Here is a 20,150-nt window from a genome sequence, read left to right as displayed (position 1 = left end):
TATTTGAGATTGACAAAACATTGACTGGTCCAAACAAATCCATGTGAAGCAGTTGCAGAAGTTCTTCAATTGCTGAATCAAGTTTCTTCCTGAATGATGCTTTAATTTGCTTCCCTTTTTGGAAGGCATCACACAGTCCATCCTTTACCAGCTCATTCATGGTCTTGAAGTTCAAATGGGATAGCTTCTTGTGCCATAGCCAACTTTCATCTTGACTTGCTTTACTGAGAAGACAAGTTACAGATTCTGTTTTATTTGAGTTGAAGTCAGCTAGATACACATTTCCTCTTCTCACACCAGTGAGAACCACTTTGTTGTTTTGATTATTAATCACAACACAGGTTTCTTTGTTGAAGGTTACTGAGTTGCCTTTATCACAAAGCTGGCTGATACTCAACAGATTGTGTTTGAGACCATCCACTAAGGCAACCTCTTCAATGATGACATTGTCCTTTGAAATCAAGCCATATCCCACAGTATAACCTTTGCTGTCATCTCCAAAAGTGATACTTGGGCCAGCTCTCTCTTTAAACTCTGTGAGCAGGGTAGAATCACCATTCATGTGTCTTGAACAACCACTATCCAAGTACCAAAGATTCCTTCTGTTTCCCTGCACACGTCAAAATCAGATCAAGTTGATTTTGGTACCCAAGTTTCCTCGGGTCCTGCCTTGTTAGCTTTCTTCTTCTGTTTCTTAGGTTTTAACTCATTTGACTTAGGAATTTCAGATTCTTCCTTAGTCATTTGGGTTGGGCCTTTGAAACCACTAGATGCTACAGAATTATTATGCATGTTATGGCTAACAGGAAATGGCATGCTTGGTGCAAACATGTTATTCCAGTAAGGCATGCTAAATGGCATTTGAGGCATATTGTATGCAGCATAATATGGATTAGGTGCAAATGGCATATTAACATACTGTGCATTCATGTTCTGTGTAGGCATAGCATTAACAGGCATAGGAGGCATGGCATTCATGTTAGAGAATTGAGGCTGAACAGACATGGGAGTAGGCATGGCAGATTTGCAATTAACAGACAAATGATTTACACTACCACATTTGACACAGATTTTTCTAGGAGCATATTTGTCAGGTGTGTAGTTATGTTTGTTAATCCCTACTTTACCATTCCTATTGTTTTTCCTTTTAGTTTCTTTTTTTACCTCTATCTTCTCAAGTCTGTCACTCAACTGTTTGACAGTCATGTGACCAACATTAGCCTTCTTCCATTTCTTGGCTTGACTTGACTCCCCTGAAACAAAGTTCTTGGAAACAGACCCATACTTTTCATTTAGCTTGGTTAATTTGGCTTTACTAATGGGTTTGTTCACAGCCGACGGATGAGGATTTTTATCATTCGACGGATAACACATTTTGTTGTCTGACGGATAGTCCTCATCATCCGTCGAGTCTACATCTGTCAGCAATCCATCTACCAAAATAGGTTCTAGTTTCTCCTTATTCTTTTTCCAGGCTTCATCACAAAAGGACTCAATTCCTTGAACCTTGGTGATTTGAGCATGAACATCTCTCGATGTTTTCCATGCTTTAATCACCTCCTGTTCACGATCGAGCTGCTTCTTTAAAATTTCTTCCTTTTTCAAGGACTCAGTTAATTCCTCCTTAGCAATTCTACACTCAATTTTTAGTTTCTCAAACTCAACAAACTGAGACTCAAGCACATTATTCCTCTCACTCAAAAACAAGTTGTTTTCTTTGATTTTAGCATTTTCTTTAGTGAGGGACTTAAGTGTAACACGCAAATGATACAATTCTGTAGACATGTCATTTATTGCATCATTACACTCAGCTTTAGATAAATGTGCAAGGTTTGTAGTAATTACCTGATTGCTAGGTGCTCATCAATGTCCTCCATGTCATCTTGACTCAAAGAATCTTCACTTTCTGCAGCTAGCCCTTCACCCTTGCTTTCATAGGCTTTTGAAGTTGATTCCACAGCTTCCATCTTCACTTCCTTCTCCTTTTCCAGTTCAGCAACTAGTGCAATGGATCCTCCTTTCTTCTTTCCTCTCTCCATTCTTTCATCATGCTCTATTTCAAGCTCATAGGTCTTCAGAATGCCATACAGTCTCTCCAAAGTAAACTCCTTATAATCTTGTGAGTTTCTCAATGAGACTATCATTGGTTTCCATTCCTTTGGAAGAGATCTGAGAAATTTCAGATTGGAGTCTTTAGTCTGATAGATTCTTCCATGCAATTTAAGAGCATTTAGTAGCTTTTGGAATCTACTAAAAATGTCAGTGAGTGACTCACTTTCTTCATTGTGAAAATGCTCATATTGCTGAATCAGGAGCTGCATTTTATTTTCTCTTGCTCAGTACCATCACAGATTATCTGTATTGTGTCCCAAACTTCCTTGGCAGTCTTGCAGTTGATGATGTTATCAAACATATCTGCATTAACACCATTGAACAAAATGTTCATGGCCTTTTTATCTTTCCTGACTTGTTCAAGATCAGGATCAGACCATTCATGCCTTGGCTTTGGAACTGATGGTTCATTTCCTGTTTCAGCTCTCATTGGAACATGAGGGCCTCTTTCTATGCAGTCCACATAGGCCTCATCTTGAGAAAGCATATGAAGTTGCATCTTTACCTTCCAATGATGGTAATTATCTTTATCCAGAAAAGGAATCTTGATTCCAACATCTTTCTTGTTCATCTTGCTGAATTGTTTTGATCTTTAAACTCTTTGTAGATTAAGAGCTTGCTCTGATACCAATTGTTAGTCCCTTAACAATATAACAAGAATTACAGAAGGGGGGTTGAATGGAATTCTTTATCTTTTTCTTGAAATAAAAATGTTCAACTCGATTATAGATATATCTGTTTTGATTACCACAATGCGAAATATAAACTTTAATGAATCGAAACACGAGTAATTAAAAACAAGAGTCTTTAAAAACTTTCTGGTGGATTTAAACAATTCCACCAGAGATATATATTAATATATCGAGAGAACTCTGTGTGCTGAAATGCTCACAACTGCTTTTACAAGATAGAACAACTAAGAACACAGGAAATGCTAAAGATAGTGCTTACAAAGATTTCTCTGTGTTTGTTTCTAAGCTAACTTAGTTTTCTTAGCTATTTTATATTTGCTACTCTCTTGGTTTATATATATTACCAAGATTACAAAGTCAAAAGAATTGAATAAATATAAAATCTAACAGTCTTGATCTTTGCTGCTTTTCGTCCTCTATGACCCAGTTAATAGGCTTCCACAGTGTTTGTATCCAATCTTGACGGCTGTGTGTCAGCTTTCACTGTTCAACTGATGTTTGAATCTTGATATTATCATCATTCGACTTTCAGATCATCCGTCGATGACTTACTTGATCATTCGTCGACTGCTATTTTGAACATCCGTTGAAAGTCATTTGATTATCCGTCGAAGCTTTGTTAAGCATCCGTTGATAGCTATTTTGGCACTTGACTTCATTTCACTTATACAGAATTACAAGACATTGCTTATGTACAGTTAATCAACCTATTCTGCATATCTAGTTAAAGTCAACATGACTTATATGCTACTACAAATTCTATATAAAGGTGCATACAACACTGTGCTACAAACTTATCATTATATAAGCTACTCACTCGATGGATAATAAATTACTCATCCGTCGGTACTCAAACTGAGTTATCCGTCGGGACTATAATTCTTATCCGTCGAGTGCTACATTATTTCACTAAGTAAAATCTACTTAGATGTTTTGTTTAGGTAATCATCAAGTGCACAACATATTCACAACATTTTTATGCGACATCATGTATCTTTTTTCTTTTTCCCTTGTTTTTGCTAAATGAAAATTGATTATTATAAACTCGGAAACAACGTACGTCTGTGATTCTTGTCATTTTGCAAAACATGTGTAGGTTGTCATTTTTAGTTAGCAATTTTGTCCTAAATTTTTATAAATTATTTGTATTGAATAACAACTAGGGGTGTTATGCTAGATCCTTTCGGTAGTTTGAACAGGCTTCGGCTGCCTTGAAGGTGACTTCGGCCGTACCTGAAAGTGAAGAGAATGCGAGGGTTTGTACCCCCGATTCACCTCTGGTGTGGGAATCAGAATCTGGCTGTAAAGGTAGGGCAATAATACAAGAAAAGCAGAGTGTTTACGAGAATGTGTGTATGTTTTATCTTACTTTACAAGGGTTTTTATACCCAATTCCCTCTTGAATGTCCAGCCGTTACCAATCATTAAGGAGGGAGTGAAAATGGGGCGTTATGTCCCTTGTTTTGTCCAACGGTCTACAATTAGTGGGCCTCGGCCTGGGCTTCCGTGAGCCTTCGTTATGCGGTCCTAGAGGTCCTTCGTCTCAGTAGCTTAACCGCTTACTGGGCCTTCGTTCGATGGGCCTTGTTGGGCCTATAACCAACATGTCCCTGTCCTTCGGCTGGGCCTTCGGGCCGGCCGACGGACACCGGTCTCGGCCCATATTGGGGTGAAGAAACCCTAGGGCGATCGCTTCAGTTCCGCCTCGATCTCCGGTCGTACACGTGGCAAGCTTGTGGAGACTTGCAGTGCATTAATGTGACAGCTGTTGGCACGTCGTTCCATGGCTCAATCTCAGTCGTTGAATATCAACCATTTTAATCTGGGACGTCTATTTCAAAAACCCCCAAACGTCGCTTTTCTGAATTCATTTTAGGCGCCTATATAAGCCCATTTGTGCATTTTCTTTTCTTTTCATCACTTTTAGTTCCTCCATACACAATGACAAATTGCGGTGAATCTTCTAATCACGGGTAACAGCAACTCCGTCTTCCCAGATCTTCCCATTTCAATCCAAGAACATTTCCAGATAAGTAAGTCCCTTTTCTTGCTTTTCAGTTTTAAATTTGCATGCCAGTTTTCTGTGTTTTAGGATGTTTGCATGTGGACTTAGTGGTTTTGTTCTGGGTTCATGGGGTTTTTCTGGGTTTTGTGCGTGTGCCATTGTGTTTTTTGTGGTTTTTGGGCATTTCCGGGTAGGTAATAGAAGTTTCTCTGGGTTTTACCAATTTTAGGGGGCCCCATGGGTTTAAAGATGGCATGCGAGGCGTTTTCTGACCAAGAATGTTCTTCGGGACTTCTTGGTTTTAGAACGTCTTTCGGGAGCCGACCCAGGGCGTAAATATTCGGTCCGGAGTTTGAGATGTTTGCGAAAGGTTCTGTAGGCAAGAACATCCTTCGGGCTGGCTTGCCCCAGGAGCAACCTTCGGAAACCGCCTCCGGGTTTTTGGTTCGTTCGGTCCTGGGATGTGTACTCGGTTTTTTATTTTTTCTTTCCTGTCTGCTAATCCGAGTACATGGACTAATGTCTCTCTGTTCCTGATATAGGGACATGGACCGAGCAAACCGCCCCCCAGATTCTTGGGACCCTTTGTCGAACATCTTGGCGGGAACGTCTTCCATTCGCCTCGAGCGGACGGGACGGGCCCTTTTTGGTTCGGCTGCGGACTATCCCTCATCCAATAATCGATCAGAACTGTCGAAGGGACGCGTTGTGGCGCCCTCCAAACCCGGGTCAGAAGTTTGGGGTCCACACACACACCTTAATTATAACCTGCTTATAACAATAATAAAGATAATAATAATATATGCAATGACCCTACTTACCAACCACCACGGACCGCAACAGGTTAAAGTATGCACACAAGCCAAACACACTAATATATTATAAACCGTTCAAATCCCAACTATTTCAAATTCAAACTGAGTATTAAACATTATTACAAACTTTTACAAACTTAAATTATTCCAAAAGAAGCCTACTAGCTCAGCTTTCTCAACCTGAACCCCTAGCTCTCGCACTGGACTGGGGATCCTCTTTACCAACTGGTTCCTTTTTAACTGGAAAGAATATAAACAACATCGCACAAATGAGCTAACTAGCTCAGCAAGTCACAATGACAAAAATGAGAATAATGATCATCAGGTGAATATGGTTATGATATCAAGTGAACAATGGATTATGATTTAGAATTGGATATTATACTTTTAATTTAAAACCAAGGTTAGGTTGCTGATCAGTCACGCACTAACCCCGAGCAAGGCACACAACATTGCTCTAACTACTGGATCCAAGGCACACATTGGCCTAACTTGACCATTATATGGTCTGACCACGAATCTGGTCCACAATTTTATAAAAACAATCCAATTCTAACATAATAACAGAATATGCAATAATAAACAATAACCGAAATCATTAACAACAATAAATGTTTAACAATGAAAGGGTTTCAATCCTTGTAAGGATCAACAAGGTACTTTCAAAGCTTGAATGCTGGGTAATGAAAGAATTGGATAACAAAGGAAACAACGTTTCAGGGTTTCAAGGATTTGGTCTTTCAAAGCATAAGATATCATGGATTGAGTATATAATAATTCAGTTCAGTGTCTGGTATTTAGTTTGTAAGTATTTATGGAGTAGTATCGTAGATTTGTGGTTCGTGTTTGGGTATACAATAATCAATGGCTTAGAAAGAATATGGTTCATAGCTCAAGAATAATAACTGAAATCAGGATTTAGGTTTCCGTGCTTCAAAGCACTTGCAATGTCAACAACACTATCAAGAATTACAATATCTCGAGAAAGTTCAGAACACTTGCCTGATATTAGCTTACTATCCTGCACTTGCTTTCAATCACAATCGTCTTACTCCTCAACTACCTGTTTCCCTTTCCTATGCCTTGCCTCTTCTGATCACATATCATAAGCATCTATCAATCATCAACTCACAGGATTCTATTCAACACATACTTCTATCTACCCTTCGTTTTACCCAAATCCGATTAACGGATTGAAATCTATGCAATAACCAAGTAAACACCGAATATATAGACCGATAGTCAAACAACAGGTCACGTATAACACATAATACATCACGTAATCAATGACATATCATCTATAAAGAAGTCTCGGGTCATAAATATGCTTTCGGGTATTTAAAATGATTTTTAAAACATTTTTCGGAATTAAAACGGGTCGTTGAATCAATTTCGGGTTAATAAACAGGGTTCGGTTGGCCCATTCTGGCTCCGAAATAATTTTAGAATAATTATCGAGCCTTGGAAATAATTTAGAATAATATTTTAAAGCTCGAAACTATTTTTCAAAATTTTTAAATCATTTTTAAATAATTAAATCTAATTAAATAACTAATTAAAATCAATTAATAATTAATTAAATCAATTAATCAATTAATTTTCGAATTAATTGACTAATTAATCAATTAAAAATTAACTGAAATTAATTAACTAATTAATTCAGATTTATTTGTGAATTAAAAATAATTTTCGGAATTAAAATAATAATTTTTAGAATTTTCAGAAATTAAAAATGAATTTTTATAATAAAAATAAATAGGAAATATGATTTTTAAACATTTTTAAAACAGAAATCCAATTTTTGCAAAGTCTGGAAACTACAGGGACCAAACTGCATCGTTTTCAAAACTATAGGTACTAAACTGTAATTTTCCAGGGGGTCGCTGGAAAACAGTCGGGGATGGCCGGAGAACACGTTCCAGGGATGCTCAGGCCACCATCACCTCCAGATCACATCTATACAACACCAGGAACACAACCATGCAATCAATTCATCCTAACAATCCCTGAGTTGGCCGGAATTTGGCCGTGAAATTTTCCAGTTTCCGGCGAACATCGGAAAACTTCAAAACACAACTCCCTTCTCTACAGACCTCGTTGGTTCATGAAATTTATACAACTAGATTGCAAATTTCACAGAGAACACAACCCACTATAACACAACATCAATCTATCACAGAATAAGAAACCCCCAAATTTCAATTAAGAACATTCATACGGGTTATAAACCCTAATTTTGAAATTCGAAAATTAAACTCAAATTTGAACATGTTATTGAACTCCAAATCAGACGTATGACATATGAAAATCATCAGGAAAACAAGCTCTACAACATGCAATCATCAAATCATACAAACAATCATCCGAACAAAAATTCATATTTTTAATAAATTAAATTCGAAAATAAATAAATTTTTAGAAAAATAACCTTGATTTCTGCAGTGAAATAAAGCTCAGAATCTGATAGAACACCTCAAATCCTTCGTTTTGGTTACTCAAGCTTAAAAAACAGAGATCGGTAACGCCTTCGTTTTGCTGTTTGATTCTTAGAACAGTTTATGTAATTAGGGTTTTTCTCTGAAAATTATATAATTAACTATCTGCAAATGATTTTGATACGAAATAAAATACGGTAAAAGGCTATTTATAATTACGGAAAATTTGTATCCCGTTGGATCATTCCGGATATAAAACAGTACGTTTATCTGTAAAAACTGATCCAAACGGTATCGGTTTTCGGGATAATTATCCAAATCAGTACAATTTGTACTGCGGTCTTGGTCTCAGCGCCTGGTTACACGTATTACGAAGTGATAATTGGGATAGTTTAATAAAAAGCTCCCGTTTATCGAAAATACGGGTTTTATTGATTTACCGAAACGAATATTGTATCGAAAATGTTGCGTCGGGACCCGCGCAGAACAAACCGTAAGCCGGATCGAAAAAGTCGAAACATGAAAAATACTAGGAATATTACAATTAGGTTAGGAAGGAGTTCTCGGAAGAGTTTCGGGTTCCAAAAACGTAACAACGGTTGACGTCGGTTGGTTCCCGTTTTTATAAAATAGATTTTAATTACCCGGAAAAAGATTTTAGAAATTTCATATGATTCTTATAAATCCATAAATCAACATAAAAATAATTAGGAAGATATGACAATTATCTATATTTTATTTTGGACATATAAAAAATTAAAATACTCAATTAATATTATTTTTGAATATTCAAGTACGGATAACACTTACAATTAACTCACAGAATAGATACTGGGCACACATAATAATATCAAAAATAATTACACGATATATCCCGGATATTACATCCTTCCCCTCTTAAAAGGATTCTGTCCTCAGAATCTCCTAAGAAAACAAATGAGGGTATTTTTCTCTCATATCATTTTCTAACTCCCAGGTTGACTCTTCAACCTTTGGGTTTCTCCACAATACTCTTACTAACTTTACCACTTTATTTCTCAATACTTTCTCTCTTGCCTCTAGAATCTCTATCGGACTCTCTACATATGATAAATCTGCCTGAAGCTCTATTGGCTCATATTCTATTACATGCCTGGAGTCTGGATTATATTTCTTGAGCATCGATACATGAAAAACATTGTGAATGTGCTTCATGTGCGGAGGTAACGCCAATTCGTAAGCTACTTTGCCAACACACTTTAGGATCTCAAAAGGTCCGACATATCTTGGGCTTAGCTTCCCTTTCTTTCCAAACCTCGTTAGTCCTTTCCATGGTGATACTTTCAGTAATACCAAGCTTCCTTCTTCAAATTCCATGTCTTTCCTTGATTGGTCTGCATATTTCCTCTGACGATTTTGAGCGGCTATTAATCTTTTCTGGATAAGTTCAACAACTTCCTTTGTCTGCTGTACCAGTTCAGGTCCAAGTATCTTGCGTTCTCCTACTTCGTCCCAATATATAGGAGATCTACATTTGCGTCCATAAAGGGCTTCATAGGGTGGCATTCCAATGCTGGCATGATAACTGTTGTTGTAAGCAAACTCTACCAGAGGTAAATGTTTGTCCCAACTTCCTTTGAAATCAATAGCACAAACACGTAACATATCCTCGATTGTCTTGATCGTTCTTTCACTTTGGCCATCCGTTTGGGGGTGATAAGCTGTACTCATATTCAGTCTTGTTCCCAAACATTCTTGAAAACTCTTCCAGAATCTTGAATTAAACCTTGGATCTCGATTAGATACGATAGACACTGGAACTCCATGACGAACTACAATTTCTTTTAGGTACATATGGACCAACTTGTCGAGCGAAAATCTTTCATTTATAGGCAGAAAATGAGCTGACTTGGTAAGTCTATCCACTATAACCCAAATGGCATCATGATTAGCCCTTGTCCTTGGTAATCCAACTATGAAATCCATGGTAATATGTTCCCACTTCCACTCTGGAATCTCCAATGGCTGTAGCAATCCGCTTGGTCTTTGATGCTCTGCTTTAACTCTCTGACAGGTATAACATTTTCTAATCCATTCCGCAATTTCCCTCTTCATATCTGGCCACCAATAATTTTTCTTTAAATCTCTGTACATTTTGGTACTCACTGGATGGATGGAATATCTTGAACTGTGTGCTTCTTGTAAAATTTCATTCTTTAACTCCGTCACTGGTGGAATCCAGATTCTAGATGAAAATCTCAAAATGCCTTGTTCATCCTTCTGCGTGCATAATTCTTCACCTACCAAATGATTTATATCTTGATCCATTACATCTTTCTGACATTTCTTTATTTTCTCCAACAACTCTGGCCGGAAAGTCATACTGTACACTTTCGCTTCCTCAGGTTCGCAAACTCTAATTTCCAATTCCAATTTCTGAAATTCCTTATATATATCTTCAGGTACTGATAACTCATTTAACTTTTCCTTCCGACTTAATGCGTCTGCCACCACGTTCGCCTTACCGGGATGATAATTAATCGAGCAATCATAATCCTTGATCAATTCTAACCATCTCCTTTGCCTCATATTAAGTTCCTTCTGGGTAAATATATATTTCAAACTTTTGTGATCCGTGAAAATCTCACACTTTTCTCCATACAAATAATGTCTCCAAATCTTCAAAGCAAAAACTATAGCTGCTAGCTCCAAGTCATGAGTAGGATACTTTTGTTCGTGTGGTTTCAATTGCCTTAACGCATACGCAATCACCTTTTCATGCTGCATTAAAAAACATCCTAATCCTTTATGAGAAGCATCACTATAAATTACGAAATTCCCTTGATCGTCTGGAAGTGACAAAACAGGTGCCGTGATTAATCTCCTCTTCAACTCCTGGAAACTTTCTTCGCACTTGTCGTTCCATATAAACTTTTCATTCTTTCGTGTAAGCTTTGTTAATGGTGTGGCAATCCTTGAGAAATTCTGAACGAATCGTCGATAATATCCTGCCAATCCCAAGAAACTTCTTACCTCAGTGGGTGTTCTCGGTCTCTCCCAATTCGTAATTGCTTCGATCTTTGTCGGGTCCACTTTGATCCCTTCGTTACTGACTATGTGTCCTAAGAACTGAACTTCTTGTAGCCAAAACTCACACTTCGACAATTTAGCATATAACTTCTTTTTCCTTAAAATCTTCAAAGTTGTCCTTAAATGTTCCGCATGATCCTCCTCCGTCTTTGAATAGATCAAAATATTGTCTATAAATACTATAACGAACTTGTCCAAATATTCCTTGAAAATTCTGTTCATCAGGTCCATAAACGTTGCTGGGGCGTTGGTCAATCCAAAAGACATCACTAAAAACTTGTAATGTTCATACCTTGTTCTGAAAGCTGTCTTTGGTATATCTTCTGGTTTGATCTTCAGTTGATGATATCCCGATCTTAAATCGATCTTGGAGAAATACTTGGCTCCCTTCAATTGGTCAAACAAATCATCAATTCTGGGTAACGGATACTTATTCTTGATTGTCAACTTGTTGAGCTCCCTATAGTCGATGCACAGTCTCATGTTTCCATCTTTCTTCTTGACAAATAATACTGGGGCTCCCCACGGGGATACGCTGGGTCTGATTACTCCTTTCTCTAACAATTCCTGCAATTGCTTTGCTAGCTCTTTCATCTCAACAGGCGCCATTCTGTACGGGGCTTTGGATACTGGTTCTGTTCCAGGTGCTAAGTCGATCGCAAATTCAATTTCTCTATCTGGAGGAAGTCCTGGCAATTCGTCGGGAAATACGTCTGGAAATTCATTCACTACTGGGATATCTTCAAGTTTTGCTGGCTCCTGACTTTTGTCAATCACGTATGCTACGAAATGCTCGCATCCTTGCCGTAGTAACTTCTTGGCTTGAATCATCGTTAAGAACTTCTTTACTTATTTCTGACCTTTGAACGTTACTATTCTTTCGTCTGGCGTTTTCACCATTACTTTCTTATTTCGACAATCTATCTGAGCATCATGCTTAGATAACCAATCCATCCCTAATATCACATCAAATTCTCCTAACTTAAATGGTATCAAATCTACACAAAACTTACTACCAGAAATCCCAATCTCACAATTTCCACAAACTTGGTTCACAGTTACACGTTCTTGATTTGCTAATTCCACAGTCATTATTTCATTTAAGCACTCAACTGGACAGTTTAATTTACTAACAAAATCTTGTGAAACAAACGATCGAGTTGCTCCCGAGTCTATTAACACTTTGGCACATAAAGAATTCACATTAAGCGTACCTGCCACGACATCCGTATCCTGGATAGCATCCTTCACTGACATGTCGAAAACTCTAGCCCTTGGAGTCTCATTTACTGCTGGGGTAGATCTCATAATTCTCAATGCATTACTAACTGGGGCTGGTGTCTTGCAATCCCTGGCCATATGTCCTGGCTTTCCACATTTAAAGCATGTAAATCCAATGGCTAGAACCTTTACTGCTAGATTCCGGATAGGCTGATCCTTATTTGCTGGCTCTCTTGCTGGCTGATTTTGGCACTCCCTCGAGTAGTGCCCTTTCTGGTTGAATTTAAAACATACCACATTCAACTTGTTACAAACTCCTCCATGCTTCTTTCCACATACGTGACAATCTGGAAAAGTTAATCTCAACTGATTCGGCTGATTCACATTAGCTGGACGATTGCCCTGGCCTCCGTCTCCTGCATTTTGTCTCTTGAAATTAAAATTTCTCCCTGGCTGAAACTTGCCCTTCTTAAAATTTGGAAACTTCCCTGTTTGTGACTGACCCTCACTTCCCTCAACTTTTCTTTTCTTGCTTTCCTTTTCTTTCTGGAACATCTCACTCTCTGTCTCTGCGATCATAGCTTTCTGTACAACCCCGACATAGGTATCCAATTCAAAAATAGCTACCTTCCCCCTGATCCATGGCTTCAAGCCTTGCTGGAATCTCTTAGCTTTCTTTCTATCAGTATCAACATACGACGGCACATACCTTGACAATTCCTCAAACTTCCCCTCATAATCTGTTACCGACATGTTCCCTTGCTTTAATTCTAAAAACTTCAGCTCCATTTAATCCTGAACAAACTGAGGAAAATACTTTTCTAAAAAGAATTCCTTAAACCTTTCCCAAGTAATAATATCTGTGCTTTCCAATGTCTTCACCATCTCCCACCAATAGGTGGCCTCATTCTTCAGATAGTAACTTGCAAATTCAACCTTCTGCTCCTCTTTCACTTTTACCAAGGCAAATGCCTTTTCTATTTCCTTTAACCACATATTTGCTTCAATTGGCTCTAAGGAACCCTTGAATTCTGGTGGGTTTATTGCCTGAAAAGTTTTGAAAGTTATCTGGGGATTGGTCTGTCTCTGCTGTTGTTGTGCCAGGTGAACTATTTGTTGGGCCAAGATTTGAAGAATCTGGGCTATTGCTGGGTCCATGGGTCCTGGGTTCACATTCTGGTTTGTATCATCTTGGTTGTTATTGTTGTTGTTGTTGGTTTCTTCATTCTGGGTGTTGGTGCGGGTATTTCTTCTTGGAGGCATTTTCTGTAAAGAATCAATCAATTTATTTAGCTTTTGAATCAAATCTTTTACATAAAAGAATAGTTTTGCAAAACAGAAATATTTCTTTTTGAAAACAGTTGTGACTAAATAAATTGCATGCTTCTTTACAGAATATAAACAGTTATGGAAAATAGGGCACATGGTATCACAGGGTATACTGGTGCAATAAATAAGGTAAAGTAAAACAGGTGCGATAAAGTAAATGACAGTGTTGGAAAGGAAAAAGGTACTGATATATATAGATCAAAAGTTTTAGGGTAGTACAAGCGTAAAGACGCTTCGAAAGTAAAAGCAAAAGGGTACAATAACCTACTCACTAGTTAACATCGCTAGTCTATAAATACAACTCAAAAGTCTATTGATACACACTACACACTACTATACATACTACATAATCATAACAACACTGCTCAGCATCTCCATCTCAGAATCTCTGGCTCATGGCAAATCTGGACCTCCTATCTCCTCAAGCTCCTCTAGAACCCACTTAGCCCACTCCACTAGGAAATCAGGGGTGATGTCCTCATGTGTAGCCTCAGCAATCCTCACAACAGCTGCTCTACGAAACGCCTGGAGCCTCTCCCTAAGTCGCCTCTCACCACTCCCCATCTCTCTGGTACGCATGATATGCAATAACTCCTGGATCTGACCCTGTAGGAATCGCTGCTCCATAAGGCAAGCCTCAAACTGATGATATGGGACAGGATAGGAAGAGAACTGGAAAGGTACTCCTGTGACTGAATGACTAGTAAAGCCTGAATCAGCAGGTGGGGGTCCTCTGACAGATGGCCTCATGCCTGGAGGTGGAATAGCCTGCAATGGTACGGGCTGCAATACCGGTGGAGGTAGAATAGCCAATACTGGTGGAATCACAGGACGTGGATCCGATGCTGGTGCTCCAACTGAAGGCTCTGAGTGATCAGCTGATACGGGAATAAAATAGTCGGCCATCTCTGCTATCTGAAATCATATCATAATATAAGAATCTCGTACCATAACGCAATTTACACTAATACCTGATATACCGAAACACTCAACCTCTCAACATTCTATCATCCTATGCCTTACTTATAATCCTAACCCTCTACCCATTCCCGTTAACCTAGGCTTGTGTCAGTGACTTATAACCTGTAGCTCTGATACCAAACCTGTGGCGCCCTCCAAACCCGGGTCAGAAGTTTGGGGTCCACACACACACCTTAATTATAACCTGCTTATAACAATAATAAAGATAATAATAATATATGCAATGACCCTACTTACCAACCACCACGGACCGCAACAGGTTAAAGTATGCACACAAGCCAAACACACTAATATATTATAAACCGTTCAAATCCCAACTATTTCAAATTCAAACTGAGTATTAAACATTATTACAAACTTTTACAAACTTAAATTATTCCAAAAGAAGCCTACTAGCTCAGCTTTCTCAACCTGAACCCCTAGCTCTCGCGCTGGACTGGGGATCCTCTTTACCAACTGGTTCCTTTTTAACTGGAAAGAATATAAACAACATCGCACAAATGAGCTAACTAGCTCAGCAAGTCACAATGACAAAACTGAGAATAATAATCATCAGGTGAATATGGTTATGATATCAAGTGAACAATGGATTATGATTTAGAATTGGATATTATACTTTTAATTTAAAACAAAGGTTAGGCTGCTGATCAGTCACGCACTAACCCCGAGCAAGGCACACAGCATTGCTCTAACTACTGGGTCCAAGGCACACATTGGCCTAACTTGACCATTATATGGTCTGACCACGAATCTGGTCCACAATTTTATAAAAACAATCCAATTCTAACATAATAACAGAATATGCAATAATAAACAATAACCGAAATCATTAACAACAATAAATGTTTAACAATGAAAGGGTTTCAATCCTTGTAAGGATCAACAAGGTACTTTCAAAGCTTGAATGCTGGGTAATGAAAGAATTGGATAACAAAGGAAACAACGTTTCAGGGTTTCAAGGATTTGGTCTTTCAAAGCATAAGATATCATGGATTGAGTATATAATAATTCAGTTCAGTGTCTGGTATTTAGTTTGTAAGTATTTATGGAGTAGTATCGTAGATTTGTGGTTCGTGTTTGGGTATACAATAATCAATGGCTTAGAAAGAATATGGTTCATAGCTCAAGAATAATAACTGAAATCAGGATTTAGGTTTCCGTGCTTCAAAGCACTTGCAATGTCAACAACACTATCAAGAATTACAATATCTCGAGAAAGTTCAGAACACTTGCCTGATATTAGCTTACTATCCTGCACTTGCTTTCAATCACAATCGTCTTACTCCTCAACTACCTGTTTCCCTTTCCTATGCCTTGCCTCTTCTGATCACATATCATAAGCATCTATCAATCATCAACTCACAGGATTCTATTCAACACATACTTCTATCTACCCTTCGTTTTACCCAAATCCGATTAACGGATTGAAATCTATGCAATAACCAAGTAAACACCGAATATATAGACCGATAGTCAAACAACAGGTCACGTATAACACATAATACATCACGTAATCAATGACATATCATCTATAAAGAAGTCTCGGGTCATAAATATGCTTTCGGGTATTTAAAATGATTTTTAAAACATTTTTCGGAATTAAAACGGGTCGTTGAATCAATTTCGGGTTAATAAACAGGGTTCGGTTGGCCCATTCTGGCTCCGAAATAATTTTAGAATAATTATCGAGCCTTGGAAATAATTTAGAATAATATTTTAAAGCTCGAAACTATTTTTCAAAATTTTTAAATCATTTTTAAATAATTAAATCTAATTAAATAACTAATTAAAATCAATTAATAATTAATTAAATCAATTAATCAATTAATTTTCGAATTAATTGACTAATTAATCAATTAAAAATTAACTGAAATTAATTAACTAATTAATTCAGATTTATTTGTGAATTAAAAATAATTTTCGGAATTAAAATAATAATTTTTAGAATTTTCAGAAATTAAAAATGAATTTTTATAATAAAAATAAATAGGAAATATGATTTTTAAACATTTTTAAAACAGAAATCCAATTTTTGCAAAGTCTGGAAACTACAGGGACCAAACTGCATCGTTTTCAAAACTATAGGTACTAAACTGTAATTTTCCAGGGGGTCGCTGGAAAACAGTCGTGGATGGCCGGAGAACACGTTCCAGGGATGCTCAGACCACCATCACCTCCAGATCACATCTATACAACACCAGGAACACAACCATGCAATCAATTCATCCTAACAATCCCTGAGTTGGCCGGAATTTGGCCGTGAAATTTTCCAGTTTCCGGCGAACATCGGAAAACTTCAAAACACAACTCCCTTCTCTACAGACCTCGTTGGTTCATGAAATTTATACAACTAGATTGCAAATTTCACAGAGAACACAACCCACTATAACACAACATCAATCTATCACAGAATAAGAAACCCCCAAATTTCAATTAAGAACATTCATACGGGTTATAAACCCTAATTTTGAAATTCGAAAATTAAACTCAAATTTGAACATGTTATTGAACTCCAAATCAGACGTATGACATATGAAAATCATCAGGAAAACAAGCTCTACAACATGCAATCATCAAATCATACAAACAATCATCCGAACAAAAATTCATATTTTTAATAAATTAAATTCGAAAATAAATAAATTTTTAGAAAAATAACCTTGATTTCTGCAGTGAAATAAAGCTCAGAATCTGATAGAACACCTCAAATCCTTCGTTTTGGTTACTCAAGCTTAAAAAACAGAGATCGGTAACGCCTTCGTTTTGCTGTTTGATTCTTAGAACAGTTTATGTAATTAGGGTTTTTCTCTGAAAATTATATAATTAACTATCTGCAAATGATTTTGATACGAAATAAAATACGGTAAAAGGCTATTTATAATTACGGAAAATTTGTATCCCGTTGGATCATTCCGGATATAAAACAGTACGTTTATCTGTAAAAACTGATCCAAACGGTATCGGTTTTCGGGATAATTATCCAAATCAGTACAATTTGTACTGCGGTCTTGGTCTCAGCGCCTGGTTACACGTATTACGAAGTGATAATTGGGATAGTTTAATAAAAAGCTCCCGTTTATCGAAAATACGGGTTTTATTGATTTACCGAAACGAATATTGTATCGAAAATGTTGCGTCGGGACCCGCGCAGAACAAACCGTAAGCCGGATCGAAAAAGTCGAAACATGAAAAATACTAGGAATATTACAATTAGGTTAGGAAGGAGTTCTCGGAAGAGTTTCGGGTTCCAAAAACGTAACAACGGTTGACGTCGGTTGGTTCCCGTTTTTATAAAATAGATTTTAATTACCCGGAAAAAGATTTTAGAAATTTCATATGATTCTTATAAATCCATAAATCAACATAAAAATAATTAGGAAGATATGACAATTATCTATATTTTATTTTGGACATATAAAAAATTAAAATACTCAATTAATATTATTTTTGAATATTCAAGTACGGATAACACTTACAATTAACTCACAGAATAGATACTGGGCACACATAATAATATCAAAAATAATTACACGATATATCCCGGATATTACATCCTTCCCCTCTTAAAAGGATTCTGTCCTCAGAATCTCCTAAGAAAACAAATGAGGGTATTTTTCTCTCATATCATTTTCTAACTCCCAGGTTGACTCTTCAACCTTTGGGTTTCTCCACAATACTCTTACTAACTTTACCACTTTATTTCTCAATACTTTCTCTCTTGCCTCTAGAATCTCTATCGGACTCTCTACATATGATAAATCTGCCTGAAGCTCTATTGGCTCATATTCTATTACATGCCTGGAGTCTGGATTATATTTCTTGAGCATCGATACATGAAAAACATTGTGAATGTGCTTCATGTGCGGAGGTAACGCCAATTCGTAAGCTACTTTGCCAACACACTTTAGGATCTCAAAAGGTCCGACATATCTTGGGCTTAGCTTCCCTTTCTTTCCAAACCTCGTTAGTCCTTTCCATGGTGATACTTTCAGTAATACCAAGCTTCCTTCTTCAAATTCCATGTCTTTCCTTGATTGGTCTGCATATTTCCTCTGACGATTTTGAGCGGCTATTAATCTTTTCTGGATAAGTTCAACAACTTCCTTTGTCTGCTGTACCAGTTCAGGTCCAAGTATCTTGCGTTCTCCTACTTCGTCCCAATATATGGGAGATCTACATTTGCGTCCATAAAGGGCTTCATAGGGTGGCATTCCAATGCTGGCATGATAACTGTTGTTGTAAGCAAACTCTACCAGAGGTAAATGTTTGTCCCAACTTCCTTTGAAATCAATAGCACAAACACGTAACATATCCTCGATTGTCTTGATCGTTCTTTCACTTTGGCCATCCGTTTGGGGGTGATAAGCTGTACTCATATTCAGTCTTGTTCCCAAACATTCTTGAAAACTCTTCCAGAATCTTGAATTAAACCTTGGATCTCGATTAGATACGATAGACACTGGAACTCCATGACGAACTACAATTTCTTTTAGGTACATATGGACCAACTTGTCGAGCGAAAATCTTTCATTTATAGGCAGAAAATGAGCTGACTTGGTAAGTCTATCCACTATAACCCAAATGGCATCATGATTAGCCCTTGTCCTTGGTAATCCAACTATGAAATCCATGGTAATATGTTCCCACTTCCACTCTGGAATCTCCAATGGCTGTAGCAATCCGCTTGGTCTTTGATGCTCTGCTTTAACTCTCTGACAGGTATAACATTTGCTAATCCATTCCGCAATTTCCCTCTTCATATCTGGCCACCAATAATTTTTCTTTAAATCTCTGTACATTTTGGTACTCCCTGGATGGATGGAATATCTTGAACTGTGTGCTTCTTGTAAAATTTAATTCTTTAACTCCGTCACTGGTGGAATCCAGATTCTAGATGAAAATCTCAAAATGCCTTGTTCATCCTTCTGCGTGCATAATTCTTCACCTACCAAATGATTTATATCTTGATCCATTACATCTTTCTGACATTTCTTTATTTTCTCCAACAACTCTGGCCGGAAAGTCATACTGTACACTTTCGCTTCCTCAGGTTCGCAAACTCTAATTTCCAATTCCAATTTCTGAAATTCCTTATATATATCTTCAGGTACTGATAACTCATTTAACTTTTCCTTCCGACTTAATGCGTCTGCCACCACGTTCGCCTTACCGGGATGATAATTAATCGAGCAATCATAATCCTTGATCAATTCTAACCATCTCCTTTGCCTCATATTAAGTTCCTTCTGGGTAAATATATATTTCAAACTTTTGTGATCCGTGAAAATCTCACACTTTTCTCCATACAAATAATGTCTCCAAATCTTCAAAGCAAAAACTATAGCTGCTAGCTCCAAGTCATGAGTAGGATACTTTTGTTCGTGTGGTTTCAATTGCCTTAACGCATACGCAATCACCTTTTCATGCTGCATTAAAAAACATCCTAATCCTTTATGAGAAGCATCACTATAAATTACGAAATTCCCTTGAT

The sequence above is a fragment of the Apium graveolens genome, chromosome 3, assembly GCF_009905375.1.
Source record: "Apium graveolens cultivar Ventura chromosome 3, ASM990537v1, whole genome shotgun sequence".
Taxonomy (NCBI): Eukaryota; Viridiplantae; Streptophyta; class Magnoliopsida; order Apiales; family Apiaceae; genus Apium; species Apium graveolens.
The sequence above is the reverse complement of the archived record's forward strand: the minus strand, read 5'-3'. Positions refer to the sequence as shown.